General features: G+C 43.2%; 1 long non-coding RNA gene across 1 annotated transcript; it reads left to right on the plus strand.

Annotated features, from left to right (window-relative positions):
- The first annotated feature begins 138 nt into the window (after nucleotides 1-138).
- LOC119735810 lies at nucleotides 139-925 on the plus strand. The gene is made up of 2 exons (XR_005272227.1): nucleotides 139-177; nucleotides 719-925. It is a non-coding gene; the product is annotated as an uncharacterized LOC119735810 (long non-coding RNA).
- Nucleotides 926-16,629: the final 15,704 nt, after the last annotated feature.

Genomic DNA, 16,629 nt, shown 5'->3' on the forward strand with positions numbered 1-16,629 from the left:
AATCAAGATCAAGCATTGAAGTTGTTCATCATCTCCTGACGATGACTAGAGCAGGCTAGTCTAAACTATGAGACAACAGACAAGTTCTTTTAGAACTTAAAGCAGGACTGTTCTTATCAGAACTAAAACAACAATGTACTTAGCGAAAGTGGGTAAGGCCAAAAAAAAAAGTCTCCGGTTTCTGGTAAAAATGGCAAAATGGAAAAGTTTTTTTTTTCAATGAAAGATGATGTCTCAAAACCCCCAAACTCACTGGTTTGACTGGAATCCTGCTGCTGCACAATTTTAACGTGTTTTTAGATGGGGTTATGGTCGAGAATAATCTTTATGTGGCCTCTCTGGACTCCCATTTGCACTAAGTTTAGTCGATCACCATTTGCAGTCATCAGCCGACATTTGAAGCAAAAAAAATCAGGTACAAAAGAGAAAAAAAAGCCGCGCCGCCGCACCACTTTTTGGGCAAGCTCCATACCAGAAACCGGAGACTTTTTGGGGGGGCCTAATATAAAGCAGGACAAGTTCTTATCGGAACTAAATATCTACTGAGCGACAGTAGTGATTACCACACGGTAATAATACCGCAAACCGAACGTTACTGATTCAAGTTTGCTTGAAAAATGACGTTGCCATGGATCAACCAATCACGATCAAGGATTCAAGTTTGCTTGGAAAATATTTTGCCATGGATCGACCTGTCACTTGAGATCAAGGAATCAAGTTTGCTTGACGATTATAATTAACTGTACTATAAAATATTCAGGGATTTTCCAAAGAATTTTGCCCTTTTAAACTTATGTACGTATCATAAGTTTTATATTAATTTATTGTCTCAGGTGCATTTTTATATCCAATTTTAAATGCCTTATAACTATGTCTGATTAATAAGTGTCTCCCATTTAAATTGCCTTTATGTTTTAAACTTAAATGTACTCTTGGACTAGCGAAACTTTACGGATTTGTACAGGAACTTTTAAAATCCACGATCATTCTGAAAACTAATGGCCCATACACCCCTTTGGATGGAACTTGAATTGACATAAAGCCTCATTATATCCCCTTCAGTCACAACTTTTTTTCGACGGGTGACAAAATATATTTGGTACTTCCTAATTCCCCATTTTGCTTGCTGAACATAATGGTTTGGCACTTACATGTACATGTACTGTACATGCGGGGACGGTTTGCGCATCCTCGACGTCAATATTCTTGTACTGTACGTGCACTCCAATTAGACACGTCCAACCCAGCATATAATAATAAACATATGTGATGCGATCAAGCTAAAATTAATGAGTCGTTTGTCGACCCCGGTCTTTTTTTTTTACAGTTTTGAAAAGAGCACAATCTCAGCATTACGGATGCGAAAACCGCATGCTGATACCATTTTTTAGTTCAAAAATTATGGAAGTCGGAACACCAAGAGATGTGATGAAGTGGCCCTATTTTGGCCTGAATCTCCAAATGGAAGTTCCCGACAAACGACTCATTTTTTAATCGCCTCACATATGCATTGACACAATGACCACTCGTAAAGTGGTCATTTTCCCGCAAAGGGACTTGCCCATGAAGCGGATGACAGGCAGTGAAGCCGCCTCCCCTGCAAAGCAGGCGAGGCAAAGTCTGCTTGTAATACCTATTTGCTCGGGTGTTAAGAGATAGGTACTAGTCGTACTCTTTTGGCATAGCATTGTGTCCCTGAGCCATCATCTTTGTAGTTAGTGTTCTGCCTCAAATATTTCCTTAAATAAATATGGTCGCAACGAAGTGCTTGGATGTTCTGTGTGGTCACCTCTGCAGCGGCAAGCATTTTGGAAACTGTCACTTCTGATGCCAGAAGGGCCTCGTTGAATTTTTCAAGGCACTGGATGATAGGCATTGACGCAAACAAGCCAAGACCACATTTACCTGACGACAGGCATTTTACTAGCACCGCTAGCTTGATATGCAGTATTTTTTTCTTGGGCCAGAAGTATTTGTGGAGGACTGTCTTAGCATTCTCATGGAAGCTCCATCATTCTGTTCTTATGGAGCTTGCTCTTACGAAATTTCCTGAGAGAGCCACCGGTTCTAGTCAGCACTGCTGGAGCTTCTGCTCTGCTGCTTCAAATATTTCCCTAAATTTCTGGTCGCAATGAAATGCTTGGATATTCTTTGTGGTCACCTCTGCAGCAGCACGCATTCCAGAAACTGCCCCTTCTGATCTCTGAAGGGCCTCGTTGAATTTTTCAAGGCGCTGGATGATAGGCAAACAAGCCAAGAACACATTCATCTGACCACCAGCATTTACAGACGTTGCTAGCTTGATATGCAGTATTTTTCTTGGGCCAGAAGTATTTGTGGAGGACTTTCTTAGCACTCTCTTGGAAGCTCCATCATCCTGTCTCTAGGGAGCTTGCGCTTTCTGCATTTCCTGGGAAAGCCACAGGTTCTAGTTGTCACTTGTCACTGCTGGAGCTTCTGCTCTGCTGCCTCAAATATCTTAATGCAGCAAGCATTCCAGAAACTGTGGCCTCTGATCCCTGAAGGGCCTTGTTGAATTGTTTAAGGCACTGGATGATGTGCATTGACGCAAACAAGCCAAGAACATATTTACCTGACGACAGGCGTTTGCGATGGTTTTGGAATTTCCTAAATGTTCCCTTTCAGTTGTTAAACCCTGTTTTCTGCACAGCGGGCCGGCTAAGATTTTACAAGATGTCTGGGTTTCACCAGATGTCATTGAAGTCTTCCTGGACAGCCATCTCTTCAGATTGTCCTCGTCTTCAGCCCGCAACTGCAAAAAGTCTTGCAAAGTTAACATCTCAGGCATCCTTTCCATGGATTGCCAGCCCCTGATGTGCTAGATATTGCTGTTGGCAAATGATCTTCTTCACAAGTGTTTTATTGACTTTTCATGGTTTTGGAATTTCTCCAATTTTCACTCTCAGTTTTTGAACCCTGTTGTCACAAATGTGTCTTCTGCACTGCGGGCCCAGCTGAGAAAGTTTTTGTCCGGACGCATCACCAAAGTGAATCTATGGAAAGTCAATGGACCAACATTGTTGGAAATCCAACTTCTATCCAAAAACGCAGCGGGTCTTCATGTCTTAATTGGCTTCTCATTTAAAGAAAAGAAGATTGATACAAAATTAAGGACTATGTTTTAAAACAGTAAACGTTCAGTAAATAAACCATTTTGGGGCTGGTCTATATTTGATTCCTGGACATGGTTACAAAAGAAGGAAAAGGAAGCGTACCTGTATAAACGTTGGGTAGATTGGAATTATCATCCGCGACAACATCATTCTCTAGTATAGAGAAAGACGGCACTATATGCCTGCTGCTCTCCTTCTACAACTTGTCAGAGATGCGGGTGCCTCCTCCCAGCGTCAAAATAGTGATCTTAGAAGATTCTTCTTCTTGGGATGCTGCTGGTCTTGCGCATCGACGGCTCCTCCCCGGCCCGCGTGCAGCAGGACCTGCTGCCGCTGGCGTTTCCTCCGTAATTTAAAGAGGGAATGATGATACTACAATGCCCCGCCGCTGGATACAGGAATCCTCTTTTGGCGCTTTCACCGAACTTTGGTTTGGAAATCTTTTGTTGTTTTGGACATGCTTACAGATGAAATTATGAAAAAATGCCACTCTATTTTTCAAGGAACAGTTATGCAGTGCAATCTGAACTGTATCAAGTACCTAACTGTCCGAGAACTTCAGTGAGATTGAGAACAGCATGGACACTTGCCCGCTCGGATTGCAGATAAATAAGCAAAAGATGCTGTATCTTCATCATGTTGTCAAAACTATTCATGTCTGCCTCGTAGCCCATCTGAGACGGAGTTACCTCACAACTCCTCATGTCTCTTGCTAGATCCCATAAGGCAGCACCGTCGTTCTGCTTGAACAGCATCTACATTTAGGCAGCAGTCTGGATGTCTTAGGGGGAATATCAGCACTGTGAGTGGCATCCATGTTGGTTGCAAGTGTGGTCATCTGGGTGGGCTTGGACTTCATCTTAGGCTTTGCAGACTGGTTGACAGGAATATGTGCTCTTGCTATGTTTTGACCATACATTGCTGGCTATCTTGGCATTCTGCTTTAGGAACTCCGCCATATTGGCAAACTTGGGATCCCGTCCATACTCCCGTCATCGTCTGTGCCTTCTTTGCCCACTCAGATTGAAGACAAATAGGCAAAAGGTGCTGTATTTTGAGCATGTTGTCTGAATATTCATATCTGCCTCGTAGCCCATCTAGGACAGAGTTAGGCCTGGAGTCCTTAATAGTTTACTTGGCACACTTTTATATTTGATTTTCATGGCATAATACCTTCCAAAAAATTTGTTGCAATTGAAACGCAAGTTTATTCTTTAGTTTTAGGGGGAACAGACACGAGTAGAGAACGATACATTTCCATCGATTATGAGCACGACGCAATTCATACTGTAAATCGCCAAGACGGCTGTCAAGACGTTGCAGCAGTTGGGCTAGGGAGGTGTCAATGATGGAATTACATGTGACTGAAGATGGGGTGGGCGTGGCGGGGATGGTAGGAACTGGAGGGGTAGGAGGATAGTTAGACAAGGTAGGAATGGAGGATGGGGCTGGGGTTAGGGATAACTTGCTGCCTTCATGAGCTCGTTCAAGTTGGACAGCATACCTAACCGCATCATCTAATGTTTTTAGGCCCTGTTCATGAATTTTGAACTGGACATGCGGGTCAAGCCCGGCCACAAAGCGACGAAATTTTTCGCCATCTTGGGCAATTTTTCCGTAGTTCGGAAACGCCTCCAAGCACTGCCGTGTTATCACGCACGTTTGAAATTTCTGTATCGATAAATGTTTGACAAAGACTGACGCCAATGTTGACTTGACAGTGTCATAGTCTGCCTTAACGTCGTCGGACAAACTGTCCCACAGCGTAAAGGCGTTGCCACTCAGTTTGGCGGGGAGGAGGGAAGCTAGTTCAGGTTTGTTTGCGGAGGGGCTGGCATTAACGGCTACTTCTAGCCGGCGGCACCACACAGTAAAATCCTCCGTGCCGTTACTGGAAAACGGCAGTGTCCTCCTTTATAAGCTTCCTCAGCATGGGACCTAACATCCCAGTTTGAATACGCTGTGTCTCCTTGAGCTCCTCCAGTAGAGCGAAAACTTTGCCGAGAATGTCCACGGTACGAGAATTTGTCACTCCTATGCCGAGTAAAAATAATAAAAATAATTCTTTTTGAGCATGTTTGCATGACAAATTCTTTGGCTCTTTCTTTGATCTGTTGTACTCTGAACTAACATCATAGCACTAGCACTTTTTCGCCAGGTTTAAAGATGCGGACTTCAGATTTCTTGTCTGCTCTAGTCTTCCTGACCCGTTGAGACACCTTGAGCCACATAACAGGCTTTGGACAGCGTCTCCTTGAAGTTCAACACATAGTCGAGCAGATTGGTCTCATCCTCCTCTACCAAACACCTCTCCTTGATGAGTTTCAAAGCCCCCTTATCTCATGACCATAGACCAACTCCAACGGAGTTAAACCAGTTGACTCGTTTGCTGAGTCTCTCATGGCAAACAACAGAAAAGGGATTCCTTTGTCTCAATCTTCTGGGAAATCCTCGCAGTAGGCTCTCATATTCTTGAGGGTCTGGTGGTATCGCTTCAGAGCTCCGTGAGACTGCCGGTGATATAATTCTAGATCCTAGATCCCTCTGTGCAAATAATTTCAACTTTAGGAAATCTATGTTAACATTTCCTGTCCATTGTAATCATTGCATTGGTACAAATTGGACAGAAACTATGCCTTGCCAAAAAACTCATCACCAAATGAGTTATCAAATAAATCTAATAATACTTTTTGTGATGGCAAGGGGTCAATGACATTAGGGAACAGGTAGCTGGAGCTGATGAATACAAGTGGATGCACCTACTCACATCATCAAACTCTTCCTGGAAGAAGATTATTGTAAGTGGTGGACATCCACAAGGAAACTGCATTTCCAAAAACCTCATCACCAAATGACTTATCGAATAAATCGAATAGTACTCTTTGTGATGGCATGGGGTCAATGGCATTAAAGGGAGCAGGTAGCTGGAGCTGATGAATACAAGTGGATGCACCTACTCACATCATCAATCTCTTCCTGGAAGAAGATTATTATAAGTGGTGGACATCCACAAGGAAACTGCATTTTCCAAAAACCTCATCACCAAATGACTTATCAAATAAATCGAATATTACTCTTTGTGATGGCATGGGGTCAATGGCATTTAAGGGAACAGGTAGTTGGAGTTGATGAATACAAGTGGATGCACCTACTCCCATCGCATCAATCTCTTGCTTGAGGCAGGTTATTGTAAGTGGTGGATTCTACCCACAAGAAAACTGTGCCTTTCCAAAAAGCTCATCACCAAATGACTTATCGAATGGATCGAATAATACTTTTCGTGATGGCATGGGGTCAATAGCGTTTTAAGGGAACAGTTACTTGTAGCTGGAGCTGATGAATACAGCTCCCATCTCATCAATCTCTTGCTTGAGGAAGGTTATTGTAAGTGGTGGATTCCACCCTTAAGCTGGCATGTCCTGAAGTCCAGTCACAAATTTATAGATGTGAGGAAGTTGCACAACATCACCATTGGTATCACCGTCGACCCTGTGTTGTCCAGCTTCATAAAGAAATGGAACTTTGATTTGTTTATAGTATTAGGCATTTTGTATCTTATGCAATTCTGGATGCGCTCTGGCCTTCGCCTTGCCTTTGCAGAGTTGAATGAGATACCGGTACGTCAACTTGTTGCGAGCATCTGTTACTCTCTGGCTGATATTTATTTTGAAACTCTTGACAAATGCCCAGTACTCCCCTGAGTCGCCACTAAATGATCTTACATGTACTGGTATGTCAAGCTTCGGCAGTCCTCCCTCCTCATTTCCCAAAGTTGACTCTGGCTTCTGTAAATAAGTACCATTATAGTGTTATAGCACCCTCTATTGTTAATTTTAGTGTCATTCCCAAACTCTTGCCGAAGTTCGCTAAAGATAACTTTGGAGCTTTCTTCAGTCACTTTCCCAAATAAGGCACAGGGTGTTTTTGCTTGTCGCAAACCTCCAGCTTTTAAAAACGTCATTCTTTGGGAGCAAGATCTTTTCATTCACAATGTCTCTAAAATGAGACATGTTCTTGTGGAGGATGAACTTCATTGGGTCATTGTTGTAGCTTGTGCTGCAGGTCAATTGTTCATCTTCAATGTCTTTGCTGTGCAAACCAAGCGCCACACGACAAGTGGCTGCACTGAATGTCAAAACAAAAGTTAACACAAAACTAGAGGTCTACATGTATGTCTGTTTGCAACAGAACATACATGTAGGGCTTTTCCGCATTATCCTTTTTTTTAATTAATAACACGTGCCAGACTGTGCATGTACAGTGTTTCCAAGGATATGGTACAAGTTTCATGACGATAGGACTTTCTCTTAAGTGTTAATACAAGAAACGTGCAAAGTTTAACTGGTTATATAGCAAATATAAAGAAAAATGTATATAGAAAAATGTTTACACGGGTCTAAGTCTCAAAACACAGGAATATATAAGAAAACTTAAAATATAGAGGCAAATCCCTTTTTTTCAGGTTCAAGTGTTACTGTAAAATGATGTGTGTTCTGACATGCCCATTTATGTCTGTTAAATGGCACACATCATTTACAGAGTGAGTGAAAGTGTTCCATCTTCTTTTGGAGTGATAGTGCAGTCAAAAGGAATCTTTTGAGTCAGTAACTCTGATGCATCCACATCGTCATCTTCATGCTCAAATGCTCCGCATAGTCCTGTGGATCTATCAATGAAAAGCTTTATATTAGCTCAACTCATTCAAACATCCTAGCTACCTGTGTGCTTATAAATTTAACGTATGAAATCTATGTCACCATTTCTTGTCCATCATAATCATTGTAATGATAAAAATCGGACAGAAATTATGCCTTACCAAAAAACTCATCATCAAATAAATCGAATAATACTTTTCGTGATGGCGTGGGGTCAATGGTATTTAAGGGAACAGGTAGCTGGAGCTGGTGAATACAAGTGGACGCACCTACTCCCATCGCATCGATCTCTTGCTTGAGGCAGGTTATTGTAAGTGGTGGATTCTACCCACAAGGAAACTGTGTCTTCCCAAAAAGCTCATCACCAAATGACTTATCGAATGGATTGAATAATACTTTTCGTGATGGCGTGGGGTCAATGGTATTTAAGGGAACAGGTAGCTGGAGCTGATGAATACAAGTGGACGCACCTACTCCCATCGCATCGATCTCTTGCTTGAGGCAGGTTATTGTAAGTGGTGGATTCCACCTACCGGTACAAGATCTTTTCACTGACAATGTCTCTAACATGGGACATGTGCTTGTGCAGGATAAACCTCACTGAAGATGCCGATATGGTAATCAAGCATCTTTGGCCACTTGGTGGATTTAATTCTTGTTCTTGGCATGTGTTAAACAGGGCGCAGGGCATTATTGCTCTTCGCAAACTTCCAGCTTTGAAAACGTCATTGTTTGGGAACGAGATTTTTTCATTGAAAATGTCTCCCAAAATGGGGCATGTTCTTGTACAGGATTTACCTCACTGAAGAGAACAGTATGGTACTCAAGCATTTTTGGCCACTTGATGGATTGGAGATGTCACCTCATGAACTGGCCTCATCCAGGTGTTGCTTTTTCGAGCATTTTTTTCTCTTTTTCTTCTCTCTGTCTCCTGATTTCACGTCCTTGCTCTTCTTTTTCTTCTCTTCTCCTGATTGACATGCTTGCTCTTCTTTTTCTTCTCTCCCTCTCCTGATTTGACATGCTTGCTCTCCTTTTTCTTCTCTCCGTCTCCTGATTTGACATCTTTGCTCTTCTTTTTCTTCTTTCCTTCTCCTGATTTCACATCCTTGCTCTTCTTTTTCTTCTTTCCGTCTCCTGATTTGACATCCTTGCTCTTCTTTTTCTTCTTTCCGTCTCCTGATTTGACATCATTAGCTGTTCCCAATTTCAATTGGGAACAGCTCACGTCATCCGGTGTTTATTTATAGGCAATTAAATTGTGACAATTTTAATATTTTCATGCTCTTTTTTACAATAGAAAAAAGAAATCTTTAGTGATTGTGAAAGGAAGTAGATGTTCATACTTTATTTGAATGTGGGGAGAATTTAAGTGAAATTGCGCTCTTCTGCTGGCATGAAATATGTTTTGGCAGATGGAATACATCATTCGTCTAGATGTTGGAGGCGTTCGATAGACATGAACAAGATCGACACTAGTAAGGTACCCAAATAACATGTTTTAACGGCATGTTTAACGGCCCCTGGCAGCCAGCAGCACAGGTCAATGAAGGAATGTAGGAATCATCATTGATCGGGACGGCTCAATGTTCAGAATTGTTCAGAGTTGTGTCAGAAATGGGATGTGCTGCATGCGCGGCGACTTCAGTGGCTGGAGCCGCTTGGAATCAGAAGCCAACTTTTACCAGATCCATGAACTGATCATCGCAGTCTCTGCTTTCCAGCAAACTGTGGCCATTGAGAAGGCAATGAGGGATTGGGAGGACAAGCTTGTCAGCCTCTGAGAAAGGGAAGTGGCTAAAGACGTTGCGTAAAAGGGACGCTTTAGGTATGTCAGCGATCCCAAGACAGTTTGTGCCGGTTCATGGGTGATAGTGGTCCTGTTTCTGATGCCCTCTTGAGGCAGCTTTTTATCCCAGCGTGGCAGATCGCCAAGTTATAAAAAAATGGTGGCTTGAAAACGTGTACAAAGTCAATGGGTTAAAAATCCCACAGCAGAAAAACTGCACTTTTAAATACGTGATTTGCCTTTAAACTGAAACATTTTTATAAAATATTACTTGATATTCTGACTCTTGGAAATGTTTCAAATCAACATTTCATGAACATGTATAATATTTCATGATGTTGGTGCATTGATAACAGCAACAGCATGTTTCTGTTCTTCTTAGGGACAACGACACGAGTGTAACCTTCCTAGAAAAGCGTTAGCAGGTGGTCTGCCAATGCCTTGCTAACAAAGAAACGCCAATGCCTGTTAGCCCGTTGGTTTTTTATTCAGTAAAACTGAATGAACTCCTTTACTGTTCGTGGTAGCTCGAAGGCTGCCACAGAAGGATGTACAACATCGTTACGACGTAACGCCAAGTAGGCTGACATAGACATGTTGGCAGCCAAACTGCCACGGACAGCCTCGGTCGCTAAGCCCTCCATTGTTGTGAGATGGATCAGGTACTGACTGTGTGGTCGTAACCATGGCATTCGTACCGGTAGGGCCCTTGCGTAATGCATGGCAGTGGACTCTGAGATGCGAAGTCTGTGCTCAATTTGCCATTCTCTCTTGAGTGTAAACGATGTCTGGTTGAGCTGTTGTCGATGCTCCTCAAGCAGTTCCACAGGTTTTCTGTGTTGGACCTCTTCGATCCAACACCGGCGGAGTTCGTCAAGTAGATGAACAGCTTTCCCCACAGTGTAGTCTTTAATGATGGATACTACATAATACATACAGAAAGAAAGAAAGCCAATTTAAAAACCAGCACAATTCAAAATCTGCAAATCACAAAACGTTGTCCTGCCCAACCCATGAACAACTGCATATCACAGTACAGACCTATTAAAGGTCTAAATCCAAGTTAAATCTATTACCATAGTCCTTGACGAAACGGATGACAAGCTGATATCCAAGATGTATAAGCCTTTTCGTCAGTTTCTTGTTGACAACGGAGTATGTCTGAAGTGGTCGACGTTCTGTGATGTAAAATGCCAATGTGTCAAAGTTTACACTGGCATGGTCACCTGCCTCATTGGTTATGCGTAACATAGACATGTTGGCAGCCAAACTACCACGGACAACCTCGGTCGCTAAGCCCTCCATTGTTGTGAGGTGGATCAGGTACTGACTGTGTGGTCGTAACCATGGCATTCGTACCGGTAGGGCCCTTGCGTAGTGCATTGCAGTTGACACTGAGATGCAAAGTCTATGCTCAATTCGCCCTTCTCTCTGGAGTGTAAACGATTTCTGGTTGAACTGTCATCGATGCTTTTCAAGCAGTTCCACAGGTTTTCTATGTCGTACCTCCTCGATCCAACACCAGCGGAGTTTTTCAAGTAGATAAACAACGTTCCCCACAGTGTAGTCTTTAATGATGGATAAAACATAATACATAATACATACATACCGAAGGAAAGAAAACACAGCTTAATCAGACACAGATTTCAATCTCTTTTTTGAAAATGTGTGGCCCTGAAAAGGGCCGGTTGGTTTTTTTTTTATTCTGTAAAACTGAATGAACTCCTTTACTGTTTGCGGTAGCTCGAGGGCTGCCACAGAAGGATGTACAACGTCGCTACGACGAAACGCCAAGTAGGCTGACATGGACAGCCTTGGTCGCTAAGCCCTCCATTGTTGTGAGGTTGATCAGGTACTGACTGTGTGGTCGTAACCATGGCATTCGTACCGGTAGGGCCCTTGCGTAGTGCATTGCGGTTGACACTGAGATGCAAAGTCTGTGCTCAATCCGCCCTTCTCTCTGGAGTGTAAACAATGTCTGGTTGAACTGTCGTCCATGCTTTTCAAGCAGTTCCACAGGTTTTCTATGTCGTACCTCCTCGATCCAACACAAGCGGAGTTTTTCAAGTAGATAAACAACGTTCCCCACAGTGTAGTCTTTAATGATGGATAATACATAATACATAATACGTACATACCGAAGGAAAGAAAACACAGCTTAATCAGACACAGATTTCAATCTGTTTTTTGAAAATGTGTGGCCCTGAAAAGGGCCGGTTGGTTTTTTTTTTATTCTGTAAAACTGAATGAACTCCTTTACTGTTTGCGGTAGCTCGAGGGCTGCCACAGAAGGATGTACAACATCGCTACGACGAAACGCCAAGTAGGCTGACATGGACATGTTGGCAACCAAACTGCCACGGACAGCCTCGGTCGCTAAGCCCTCCATTGTTGTGAGATGGATCAGGTACTGACTGTGTGGTCGTAACCATGGCATTCGTATGGGTAGGGCCCTTGCGTAGTGCATTGCGGTTGACACTGAAGATGCGAAGTCTGTGCTCAATTCGCCCTTCTCTCTGGAGTGTAAACGATGTCTGGTTGAACTGTCATCGATGCTCCTCAAGCAGTTCCACAGGTTTTCTATGTCGGACCTCTTCGATCCAACACCGGCGGAGTTCGTCAAGTAGATGAACAATGTTCCCCACAGTGTAGTCTTTAATGATGGATAATACATAATACATAATACATACATACCGAAGGAAAGAAAACAGCTTAATCAGACACAGATTTCAATTTTTTTTTTGAAAATGTGTGGCCCTGAAAAGGGCCGGTTGGTTTTTTTTTTTATTCTGTAAAACTGAATGAACTCTTTACTGTTTGCGGTAGCTCGAGGGCTGCCGCAGAAGAATATACAACGTCGCTACGACGAAACGCCAAGTAGGCTGACATAGACATGTTGGCAGCCAAACTGCCACGGACAGCCTTGGCCGCTAAGCCCTCCATTGTTGTGAGGTGGATCAGGTACTGACTGTGTGGTCGTAACCATGGCATTCGTACGGGTAGGGCACTTGCGTAGTGCATGGCAGTGGACACTGAGATGTGAAGTCTGAGCTCAATCTGCCCTTCTCTCTGGTTGAACCGAGAGAACTGGTTGAACTGTCGTCGATGCTCCTCAAGCAGTTCTACAGATTTTCTATGTCGGACCTCCTCGATCCAGCACCAGCGGAGTTCTTCAAGTAGATGAACAGCGTTCCCCACAGTGTAGTCTTTAATGATGGATAATACATAATCAAACTCCATAATGATGAATAATGATGAACGAATCGGCGATGATGACCTCAAGACTGTCTCTATGGGGTATCTGTAGGGAGTTATAGGGGTGCAGTGGATCCAGAGGTGTGAAAAACATAGCATTCATGGGTACAGCCCGCCAAAAAGAAAAAACAAACTGTTGAATGATTCTCGGATACTGTACTTAAACAGTGTCAAAAAGAGAACAAACTTTATCAAAAACAAATAGAGATTTGTTTATTTTTTATGGAAGCGTAAAGCTAATGATGGTCGGGATTTTTAGCTGCGGTGAACCATTACCCCCCTCCAAAAATCCAAAAAGGAAAAAAAAAAAAGAAAACACAGGTGAATCAGACACAAATTTCAATCTCTTTTTTGAAAATGTGTGGCCCTGAAAAGGGCCGGGTTTTTTTTTTATTCAGTAAAACTGAATGAACTCCTTTACTGTTTGTGGTAGCTCGAGGGCTGCCACAGAAGGATCTACAACATCGCTACAAAACGCCAAGAAGGCTGACATAGACATGTATAGTGTACTTATGTTTGGAGATTTGTTTTCACAATTGCAGAAGACATGTTGCAGATTTTCATGCTCTTTTTTACAATAGAAAAAAGAAATCTTTAGTGATTGTGAAGGAAGTACATGTAGATGTTCATACTTTATTTGAATGTGGGGAGAATTTAAGTGAAATTGCGCTCTTCTGCTGGCATGAAATATGTTTTGGCAGATGGAATACATCATTCGTCTAGATGTTGGAGGCGTTCGATAGACATGAACAAGATCGACACTAGTAAGGTACCCAAATAACATGTTTTATTGCATGTTTAACGGCCCCTGGCAGCCAGCAGCACAGGTCAATGAAGGAATGTAGGAATCATCATTGATCGGGACGGCTCAATGTTCAGAATTGTTCAGAGTTGTGTCAGAAATGGGATGTGCTGCATGCGCGGCGACTTCAGTGGCTGGAGCCGCTTGGAATCAGAAGCCAACTTTTACCAGAACCATGAACTGATCATCGCAGTCTCCGCTTTCCAGCAAATTGTGGCCATTGAGAAGGCAATGAGGGATTGGGAGGACAAGCTTGTCAGCCTCTGAGAAAGGGAAGTGGCTAAAGACGTTGCGAAAAAGGGACACTTTAGGTATGTCAGCGATCCCAAGACAGTTTGTGCCGGTTCATGGATGATAGTGGTCCTGTTTCTGATGCCCTCTTGAGGCAGCTTTTTATCGCAGCGTGGCAGATGGCCAAGTTATAAAAATGGTGGCTTGAAAACGTGTACAAAGTCAATGGGTTAAAAATCCCACAGCAGAAAAACTGCACCTTTAAATACGTGATTTGCCTTTAAACTGAAACATTTTTATAAAATATTACTTGATATTCTGACTCTTGGGAATGTTTCAAATCAACATTTCATGAACATGTATAATATTTCATGATGTTGGTGCATTGATAACAGCAACAGCACGTTTCTGTTCTTCTTAGGGACAAAGGACATGAGTGTGACCTTCCTAGAAAAGCGTTAGCAGGTGGTCTGCCAATGCCTTGCTAACAAAGAAACGCCAATGCCTGTTGGCCCTTTATTCAGTAAAACTGAATGAACTCCTTTACTGTTTGTGGTAGCTCGAGGGCTGCCACAGAAGGATGTACAACATCGCTACGACGAAACGCCAAGTAGGCTGACATAGACATGTTGGCAGCCAAACTGCCACATACAGCCTCGGTCGCTAAGCCCTCCATTGTTGTGAGGTGGATCAGGTACTGACTGTGTGGTCGTAACCATGGCATTCGTACCGGTAGGGCCCTTGCGTAGTGCACGGCGGTGGACACTGAATTGCGAAGTCTATGCTCAATTCGCCCTTCTCTCTTGAGTGTAAACGATGTCTGGTTGAGCTGTCGTCGATGCTCCTCAAGCAGTTCCACAGGTTTTCTGTGTTGGACCTCTTCGATCCAACACCGGCGGAGTTCGTCAAGTAGATGAACAGCTTTCCCCACAGTGTAGTCTTTAATGATGGATAACACATAATACATACATAAAGAAAGAAAGCCAATTTAAAAACCAGCACAATTCAAAATCTGCAAATCACAAAACGTTGTCCTGCCCAACCCATGAACAATTGCATATCACAGTACAGACCTATTAAAGGTCTAAATCAAAGTTTAAATCTATTACCATAGTCCTTGACGAAACGGATGACAAGCTGATATCCACGATGTATAAGCCTTTTCGTCAGTTTCTTGTTGACAACGGAGTATGTCTGAAGTGGTCGACGTTCTGTGATGTAAAATGCCAATGTGTCAAAGTTTACACTGGCATGGTCACCTGCCTCATTGGTTATGCGTAACATAGACATGTTGGCAGCCAAACTGCCACGGACAGCCTCGGTCGCTAAGCCCTCAATTGTTGTGAGGTGGATCAGGTACTGACTGTGTGGTCTTAACCATGGCATTCTTACAGGTAGGGCCCTTGCGTAGTGCATTGCGGTTGACACTGAGATGCAAAGTCTATGCTCAATTCGCCCTTCTCTCTGGAGTGTAAACGATTTCTGGTTGAACTGTCATCGATGCTTTTCAAGCAGTTCCACAGATTTTCTATGTCGTACCTCCTCGATCCAACACAAGCGGAGTTTGTCAAGTAGATAACAGCGTTCCCCACAGTGTAGTCTTTAATGATGGACAATACATATTACATACATACATACCGAAGGAAAGAAAACACAGCTTAATCAGACAGAGATTTTAATCCCCTTTTTGAAAATGTGTGGCCCCGAAAAGGGCCAGTTGTTGTTTTTTTATTCTGTAAAACTGAATGAACTCCTTTACTGTTTGTGGTAGCTCGAGGGCTGCCACGGAAGGATGTACAACGTCGCTACGACAAAACGCCAAGTAGGCTGACATGGACATGTTGGCAACCAAACTGCCACGGACAGCCTCGGCTGCTAAGCCCTCTATTGTTGTGAGGTGGATCAGGTACTGACTGTGTGGTCGTAACCATGGCATTCGTACCGGTAGGGCCTTTGCGTAGTGCATTGCGGTTGACACTGAGATGCGAAGTCTATGCTCAATCTGCCCTTCTCTCTGGAGTGTAAACGATGTCTGGTGGAACTGTCATCCATGCTTTTCAAGCAGTTCCACAGGTTTTCTATGTCGTACCTCCTCAATCCAACACCAGCGGAGTTCATTAAGTAGATAACAGCGTTCCCTACAGTGTAGTCTTTAATGATGGATAATACATAATCAAACTTCACAATGATGAATAATGATCTCAAGACTGTCTCGGGGGGGGGGGGGGGGGGGGTAGTTACAGGGAGCCTGTTGGCTACTGGTGATGGCGACCAAACAAACTCAAATCTATCAAACTCAACTCTTGGTAACGTCTCTCTCACTCAAACTCTCAAATGCTTCTCCCTCGTTCAAAATTCTACACGACAAATTTATACGGCCTCAAACGAGCTTTCACCTGGATGATAACATAATTGTTTTGAGGTGGATCAGGTACTGACTGTGTGGTCATAACCATGGCATTCGTACCAGTAGGGCCCTTGCGTAGTGCATTGCGGTTGACACTGAGATGCAAAGTCTATGCTCAATTCGCCCTTCTCTCTGGAGTGTAAACGATGTCTGGTTGAGCTGTCATCGATGCTTTTCAAGCAGTTCTACAGGTTTTCTATGTCGGACCTCCTCGATCCAACACCAGCGGAGTTCGTCAAGAAGATGAACAGCCTTCCCCACAGTGTAGTCTTTAATGATGGATAATACATAATCAAACTCCATAATGATGAATAATGATGAACGAATCGGCGATGATGACCTCAAGACTGTCTCTA

Source organism: Patiria miniata, unplaced genomic scaffold (assembly GCF_015706575.1).
Source record: "Patiria miniata isolate m_02_andy unplaced genomic scaffold, ASM1570657v1 HiC_scaffold_29, whole genome shotgun sequence".
Taxonomy (NCBI): domain Eukaryota; kingdom Metazoa; phylum Echinodermata; class Asteroidea; order Valvatida; family Asterinidae; genus Patiria; species Patiria miniata.